Genomic DNA, 7,500 nt, shown 5'->3' with positions numbered 1-7,500 from the left:
AGGGTTAGGGTTAGGGTTAGGGTTAGGGTTAGGGTTAGGGTTAGGGTTAGGGTTAGGGTTAGGGTTAGGGTTAGGGTTAGGGTTAGGGTTAGGGTTAGGGTTAGGGTTAGGGTTAGGGTTAGGGTTAGGGTTAGGGTTAGGGTTAGGGTTAGGGTTAGGGTTAGGGTTAGGGTTAGGGTTAGGGTTAGGGTTAGGGTTAGGGTTAGGGTTAGGGTTAGGGTTAGGGTTAGGGTTAGGGTTAGGGTTAGGGTTAGGGTTAGGGTTAGGGTTAGGGTTAGGGTTAGGGTTAGGGTTAGGGTTAGGGTTAGGGTTAGGGTTAGGGTTAGGGTTAGGGTTAGGGTTAGGGTTAGGGTTAGGGTTAGGGTTAGGGTTAGGGTTAGGGTTAGGGTTAGGGTTAGGGTTAGGGTTAGGGTTAGGGTTAGGGTTAGGGTTAGGGTTAGGGTTAGGGTTAGGGTTAGGGTTAGGGTTAGGGTTAGGGTTAGGGTTAGGGTTAGGGTTAGGGTTAGGGTTAGGGTTAGGGTTAGGGTTAGGGTTAGGGTTAGGGTTAGGGTTAGGGTTAGGGTTAGGGTTAGGGTTAGGGTTAGGGTTAGGGTTAGGGTTAGGGTTAGGGTTAGGGTTAGGGTTAGGGTTAGGGTTAGGGTTAGGGTTAGGGTTAGGGTTAGGGTTAGGGTTAGGGTTAGGGTTAGGGTTAGGGTTAGGGTTAGGGTTAGGGTTAGGGTTAGGGTTAGGGTTAGGGTTAGGGTTAGGGTTAGGGTTAGGGTTAGGGTTAGGGTTAGGGTTAGGGTTAGGGTTAGGGTTAGGGTTAGGGTTAGGGTTAGGGTTAGGGTTAGGGTTAGGGTTAGGGTTAGGGTTAGGGTTAGGGTTAGGGTTAGGGTTAGGGTTAGGGTTAGGGTTAGGGTTAGGGTTAGGGTTAGGGTTAGGGTTAGGGTTAGGGTTAGGGTTAGGGTTAGGGTTAGGGTTAGGGTTAGGGTTAGGGTTAGGGTTAGGGTTAGGGTTAGGGTTAGGGTTAGGGTTAGGGTTAGGGTTAGGGTTAGGGTTAGGGTTAGGGTTAGGGTTAGGGTTAGGGTTAGGGTTAGGGTTAGGGTTAGGGTTAGGGTTAGGGTTAGGGTTAGGGTTAGGGTTAGGGTTAGGGTTAGGGTTAGGGTTAGGGTTAGGGTTAGGGTTAGGGTTAGGGTTAGGGTTAGGGTTAGGGTTAGGGTTAGGGTTAGGGTTAGGGTTAGGGTTAGGGTTAGGGTTAGGGTTAGGGTTAGGGTTAGGGTTAGGGTTAGGGTTAGGGTTAGGGTTAGGGTTAGGGTTAGGGTTAGGGTTAGGGTTAGGGTTAGGGTTAGGGTTAGGGTTAGGGTTAGGGTTAGGGTTAGGGTTAGGGTTAGGGTTAGGGTTAGGGTTAGGGTTAGGGTTAGGGTTAGGGTTAGGGTTAGGGTTAGGGTTAGGGTTAGGGTTAGGGTTAGGGTTAGGGTTAGGGTTAGGGTTAGGGTTAGGGTTAGGGTTAGGGTTAGGGTTAGGGTTAGGGTTAGGGTTAGGGTTAGGGTTAGGGTTAGGGTTAGGGTTAGGGTTAGGGTTAGGGTTAGGGTTAGGGTTAGGGTTAGGGTTAGGGTTAGGGTTAGGGTTAGGGTTAGGGTTAGGGTTAGGGTTAGGGTTAGGGTTAGGGTTAGGGTTAGGGTTAGGGTTAGGGTTAGGGTTAGGGTTAGGGTTAGGGTTAGGGTTAGGGTTAGGGTTAGGGTTAGGGTTAGGGTTAGGGTTAGGGTTAGGGTTAGGGTTAGGGTTAGGGTTAGGGTTAGGGTTAGGGTTAGGGTTAGGGTTAGGGTTAGGGTTAGGGTTAGGGTTAGGGTTAGGGTTAGGGTTAGGGTTAGGGTTAGGGTTAGGGTTAGGGTTAGGGTTAGGGTTAGGGTTAGGGTTAGGGTTAGGGTTAGGGTTAGGGTTAGGGTTAGGGTTAGGGTTAGGGTTAGGGTTAGGGTTAGGGTTAGGGTTAGGGTTAGGGTTAGGGTTAGGGTTAGGGTTAGGGTTAGGGTTAGGGTTAGGGTTAGGGTTAGGGTTAGGGTTAGGGTTAGGGTTAGGGTTAGGGTTAGGGTTAGGGTTAGGGTTAGGGTTAGGGTTAGGGTTAGGGTTAGGGTTAGGGTTAGGGTTAGGGTTAGGGTTAGGGTTAGGGTTAGGGTTAGGGTTAGGGTTAGGGTTAGGGTTAGGGTTAGGGTTAGGGTTAGGGTTAGGGTTAGGGTTAGGGTTAGGGTTAGGGTTAGGGTTAGGGTTAGGGTTAGGGTTAGGGTTAGGGTTAGGGTTAGGGTTAGGGTTAGGGTTAGGGTTAGGGTTAGGGTTAGGGTTAGGGTTAGGGTTAGGGTTAGGGTTAGGGTTAGGGTTAGGGTTAGGGTTAGGGTTAGGGTTAGGGTTAGGGTTAGGGTTAGGGTTAGGGTTAGGGTTAGGGTTAGGGTTAGGGTTAGGGTTAGGGTTAGGGTTAGGGTTAGGGTTAGGGTTAGGGTTAGGGTTAGGGTTAGGGTTAGGGTTAGGGTTAGGGTTAGGGTTAGGGTTAGGGTTAGGGTTAGGGTTAGGGTTAGGGTTAGGGTTAGGGTTAGGGTTAGGGTTAGGGTTAGGGTTAGGGTTAGGGTTAGGGTTAGGGTTAGGGTTAGGGTTAGGGTTAGGGTTAGGGTTAGGGTTAGGGTTAGGGTTAGGGTTAGGGTTAGGGTTAGGGTTAGGGTTAGGGTTAGGGTTAGGGTTAGGGTTAGGGTTAGGGTTAGGGTTAGGGTTAGGGTTAGGGTTAGGGTTAGGGTTAGGGTTAGGGTTAGGGTTAGGGTTAGGGTTAGGGTTAGGGTTAGGGTTAGGGTTAGGGTTAGGGTTAGGGTTAGGGTTAGGGTTAGGGTTAGGGTTAGGGTTAGGGTTAGGGTTAGGGTTAGGGTTAGGGTTAGGGTTAGGGTTAGGGTTAGGGTTAGGGTTAGGGTTAGGGTTAGGGTTAGGGTTAGGGTTAGGGTTAGGGTTAGGGTTAGGGTTAGGGTTAGGGTTAGGGTTAGGGTTAGGGTTAGGGTTAGGGTTAGGGTTAGGGTTAGGGTTAGGGTTAGGGTTAGGGTTAGGGTTAGGGTTAGGGTTAGGGTTAGGGTTAGGGTTAGGGTTAGGGTTAGGGTTAGGGTTAGGGTTAGGGTTAGGGTTAGGGTTAGGGTTAGGGTTAGGGTTAGGGTTAGGGTTAGGGTTAGGGTTAGGGTTAGGGTTAGGGTTAGGGTTAGGGTTAGGGTTAGGGTTAGGGTTAGGGTTAGGGTTAGGGTTAGGGTTAGGGTTAGGGTTAGGGTTAGGGTTAGGGTTAGGGTTAGGGTTAGGGTTAGGGTTAGGGTTAGGGTTAGGGTTAGGGTTAGGGTTAGGGTTAGGGTTAGGGTTAGGGTTAGGGTTAGGGTTAGGGTTAGGGTTAGGGTTAGGGTTAGGGTTAGGGTTAGGGTTAGGGTTAGGGTTAGGGTTAGGGTTAGGGTTAGGGTTAGGGTTAGGGTTAGGGTTAGGGTTAGGGTTAGGGTTAGGGTTAGGGTTAGGGTTAGGGTTAGGGTTAGGGTTAGGGTTAGGGTTAGGGTTAGGGTTAGGGTTAGGGTTAGGGTTAGGGTTAGGGTTAGGGTTAGGGTTAGGGTTAGGGTTAGGGTTAGGGTTAGGGTTAGGGTTAGGGTTAGGGTTAGGGTTAGGGTTAGGGTTAGGGTTAGGGTTAGGGTTAGGGTTAGGGTTAGGGTTAGGGTTAGGGTTAGGGTTAGGGTTAGGGTTAGGGTTAGGGTTAGGGTTAGGGTTAGGGTTAGGGTTAGGGTTAGGGTTAGGGTTAGGGTTAGGGTTAGGGTTAGGGTTAGGGTTAGGGTTAGGGTTAGGGTTAGGGTTAGGGTTAGGGTTAGGGTTAGGGTTAGGGTTAGGGTTAGGGTTAGGGTTAGGGTTAGGGTTAGGGTTAGGGTTAGGGTTAGGGTTAGGGTTAGGGTTAGGGTTAGGGTTAGGGTTAGGGTTAGGGTTAGGGTTAGGGTTAGGGTTAGGGTTAGGGTTAGGGTTAGGGTTAGGGTTAGGGTTAGGGTTAGGGTTAGGGTTAGGGTTAGGGTTAGGGTTAGGGTTAGGGTTAGGGTTAGGGTTAGGGTTAGGGTTAGGGTTAGGGTTAGGGTTAGGGTTAGGGTTAGGGTTAGGGTTAGGGTTAGGGTTAGGGTTAGGGTTAGGGTTAGGGTTAGGGTTAGGGTTAGGGTTAGGGTTAGGGTTAGGGTTAGGGTTAGGGTTAGGGTTAGGGTTAGGGTTAGGGTTAGGGTTAGGGTTAGGGTTAGGGTTAGGGTTAGGGTTAGGGTTAGGGTTAGGGTTAGGGTTAGGGTTAGGGTTAGGGTTAGGGTTAGGGTTAGGGTTAGGGTTAGGGTTAGGGTTAGGGTTAGGGTTAGGGTTAGGGTTAGGGTTAGGGTTAGGGTTAGGGTTAGGGTTAGGGTTAGGGTTAGGGTTAGGGTTAGGGTTAGGGTTAGGGTTAGGGTTAGGGTTAGGGTTAGGGTTAGGGTTAGGGTTAGGGTTAGGGTTAGGGTTAGGGTTAGGGTTAGGGTTAGGGTTAGGGTTAGGGTTAGGGTTAGGGTTAGGGTTAGGGTTAGGGTTAGGGTTAGGGTTAGGGTTAGGGTTAGGGTTAGGGTTAGGGTTAGGGTTAGGGTTAGGGTTAGGGTTAGGGTTAGGGTTAGGGTTAGGGTTAGGGTTAGGGTTAGGGTTAGGGTTAGGGTTAGGGTTAGGGTTAGGGTTAGGGTTAGGGTTAGGGTTAGGGTTAGGGTTAGGGTTAGGGTTAGGGTTAGGGTTAGGGTTAGGGTTAGGGTTAGGGTTAGGGTTAGGGTTAGGGTTAGGGTTAGGGTTAGGGTTAGGGTTAGGGTTAGGGTTAGGGTTAGGGTTAGGGTTAGGGTTAGGGTTAGGGTTAGGGTTAGGGTTAGGGTTAGGGTTAGGGTTAGGGTTAGGGTTAGGGTTAGGGTTAGGGTTAGGGTTAGGGTTAGGGTTAGGGTTAGGGTTAGGGTTAGGGTTAGGGTTAGGGTTAGGGTTAGGGTTAGGGTTAGGGTTAGGGTTAGGGTTAGGGTTAGGGTTAGGGTTAGGGTTAGGGTTAGGGTTAGGGTTAGGGTTAGGGTTAGGGTTAGGGTTAGGGTTAGGGTTAGGGTTAGGGTTAGGGTTAGGGTTAGGGTTAGGGTTAGGGTTAGGGTTAGGGTTAGGGTTAGGGTTAGGGTTAGGGTTAGGGTTAGGGTTAGGGTTAGGGTTAGGGTTAGGGTTAGGGTTAGGGTTAGGGTTAGGGTTAGGGTTAGGGTTAGGGTTAGGGTTAGGGTTAGGGTTAGGGTTAGGGTTAGGGTTAGGGTTAGGGTTAGGGTTAGGGTTAGGGTTAGGGTTAGGGTTAGGGTTAGGGTTAGGGTTAGGGTTAGGGTTAGGGTTAGGGTTAGGGTTAGGGTTAGGGTTAGGGTTAGGGTTAGGGTTAGGGTTAGGGTTAGGGTTAGGGTTAGGGTTAGGGTTAGGGTTAGGGTTAGGGTTAGGGTTAGGGTTAGGGTTAGGGTTAGGGTTAGGGTTAGGGTTAGGGTTAGGGTTAGGGTTAGGGTTAGGGTTAGGGTTAGGGTTAGGGTTAGGGTTAGGGTTAGGGTTAGGGTTAGGGTTAGGGTTAGGGTTAGGGTTAGGGTTAGGGTTAGGGTTAGGGTTAGGGTTAGGGTTAGGGTTAGGGTTAGGGTTAGGGTTAGGGTTAGGGTTAGGGTTAGGGTTAGGGTTAGGGTTAGGGTTAGGGTTAGGGTTAGGGTTAGGGTTAGGGTTAGGGTTAGGGTTAGGGTTAGGGTTAGGGTTAGGGTTAGGGTTAGGGTTAGGGTTAGGGTTAGGGTTAGGGTTAGGGTTAGGGTTAGGGTTAGGGTTAGGGTTAGGGTTAGGGTTAGGGTTAGGGTTAGGGTTAGGGTTAGGGTTAGGGTTAGGGTTAGGGTTAGGGTTAGGGTTAGGGTTAGGGTTAGGGTTAGGGTTAGGGTTAGGGTTAGGGTTAGGGTTAGGGTTAGGGTTAGGGTTAGGGTTAGGGTTAGGGTTAGGGTTAGGGTTAGGGTTAGGGTTAGGGTTAGGGTTAGGGTTAGGGTTAGGGTTAGGGTTAGGGTTAGGGTTAGGGTTAGGGTTAGGGTTAGGGTTAGGGTTAGGGTTAGGGTTAGGGTTAGGGTTAGGGTTAGGGTTAGGGTTAGGGTTAGGGTTAGGGTTAGGGTTAGGGTTAGGGTTAGGGTTAGGGTTAGGGTTAGGGTTAGGGTTAGGGTTAGGGTTAGGGTTAGGGTTAGGGTTAGGGTTAGGGTTAGGGTTAGGGTTAGGGTTAGGGTTAGGGTTAGGGTTAGGGTTAGGGTTAGGGTTAGGGTTAGGGTTAGGGTTAGGGTTAGGGTTAGGGTTAGGGTTAGGGTTAGGGTTAGGGTTAGGGTTAGGGTTAGGGTTAGGGTTAGGGTTAGGGTTAGGGTTAGGGTTAGGGTTAGGGTTAGGGTTAGGGTTAGGGTTAGGGTTAGGGTTAGGGTTAGGGTTAGGGTTAGGGTTAGGGTTAGGGTTAGGGTTAGGGTTAGGGTTAGGGTTAGGGTTAGGGTTAGGGTTAGGGTTAGGGTTAGGGTTAGGGTTAGGGTTAGGGTTAGGGTTAGGGTTAGGGTTAGGGTTAGGGTTAGGGTTAGGGTTAGGGTTAGGGTTAGGGTTAGGGTTAGGGTTAGGGTTAGGGTTAGGGTTAGGGTTAGGGTTAGGGTTAGGGTTAGGGTTAGGGTTAGGGTTAGGGTTAGGGTTAGGGTTAGGGTTAGGGTTAGGGTTAGGGTTAGGGTTAGGGTTAGGGTTAGGGTTAGGGTTAGGGTTAGGGTTAGGGTTAGGGTTAGGGTTAGGGTTAGGGTTAGGGTTAGGGTTAGGGTTAGGGTTAGGGTTAGGGTTAGGGTTAGGGTTAGGGTTAGGGTTAGGGTTAGGGTTAGGGTTAGGGTTAGGGTTAGGGTTAGGGTTAGGGTTAGGGTTAGGGTTAGGGTTAGGGTTAGGGTTAGGGTTAGGGTTAGGGTTAGGGTTAGGGTTAGGGTTAGGGTTAGGGTTAGGGTTAGGGTTAGGGTTAGGGTTAGGGTTAGGGTTAGGGTTAGGGTTAGGGTTAGGGTTAGGGTTAGGGTTAGGGTTAGGGTTAGGGTTAGGGTTAGGGTTAGGGTTAGGGTTAGGGTTAGGGTTAGGGTTAGGGTTAGGGTTAGGGTTAGGGTTAGGGTTAGGGTTAGGGTTAGGGTTAGGGTTAGGGTTAGGGTTAGGGTTAGGGTTAGGGTTAGGGTTAGGGTTAGGGTTAGGGTTAGGGTTAGGGTTAGGGTTAGGGTTAGGGTTAGGGTTAGGGTTAGGGTTAGGGTTAGGGTTAGGGTTAGGGTTAGGGTTAGGGTTAGGGTTAGGGTTAGGGTTAGGGTTAGGGTTAGGGTTAGGGTTAGGGTTAGGGTTAGGGTTAGGGTTAGGGTTAGGGTTAGGGTTAGGGTTAGGGTTAGGGTTAGGGTTAGGGTTAGGGTTAGGGTTAGGGTTAGGGTTAGGGTTAGGGTTAGGGTTAGGGTTAGGGTTAGGGTTAGGGTTAGGGTT

The sequence above is a fragment of the Hippocampus zosterae genome, chromosome 17 (genome assembly GCF_025434085.1).
Source record: "Hippocampus zosterae strain Florida chromosome 17, ASM2543408v3, whole genome shotgun sequence".
NCBI lineage: Eukaryota > Metazoa > Chordata > Actinopteri > Syngnathiformes > Syngnathidae > Hippocampus > Hippocampus zosterae.
The sequence above is the reverse complement of the archived record's forward strand: the minus strand, read 5'-3'. Positions refer to the sequence as shown.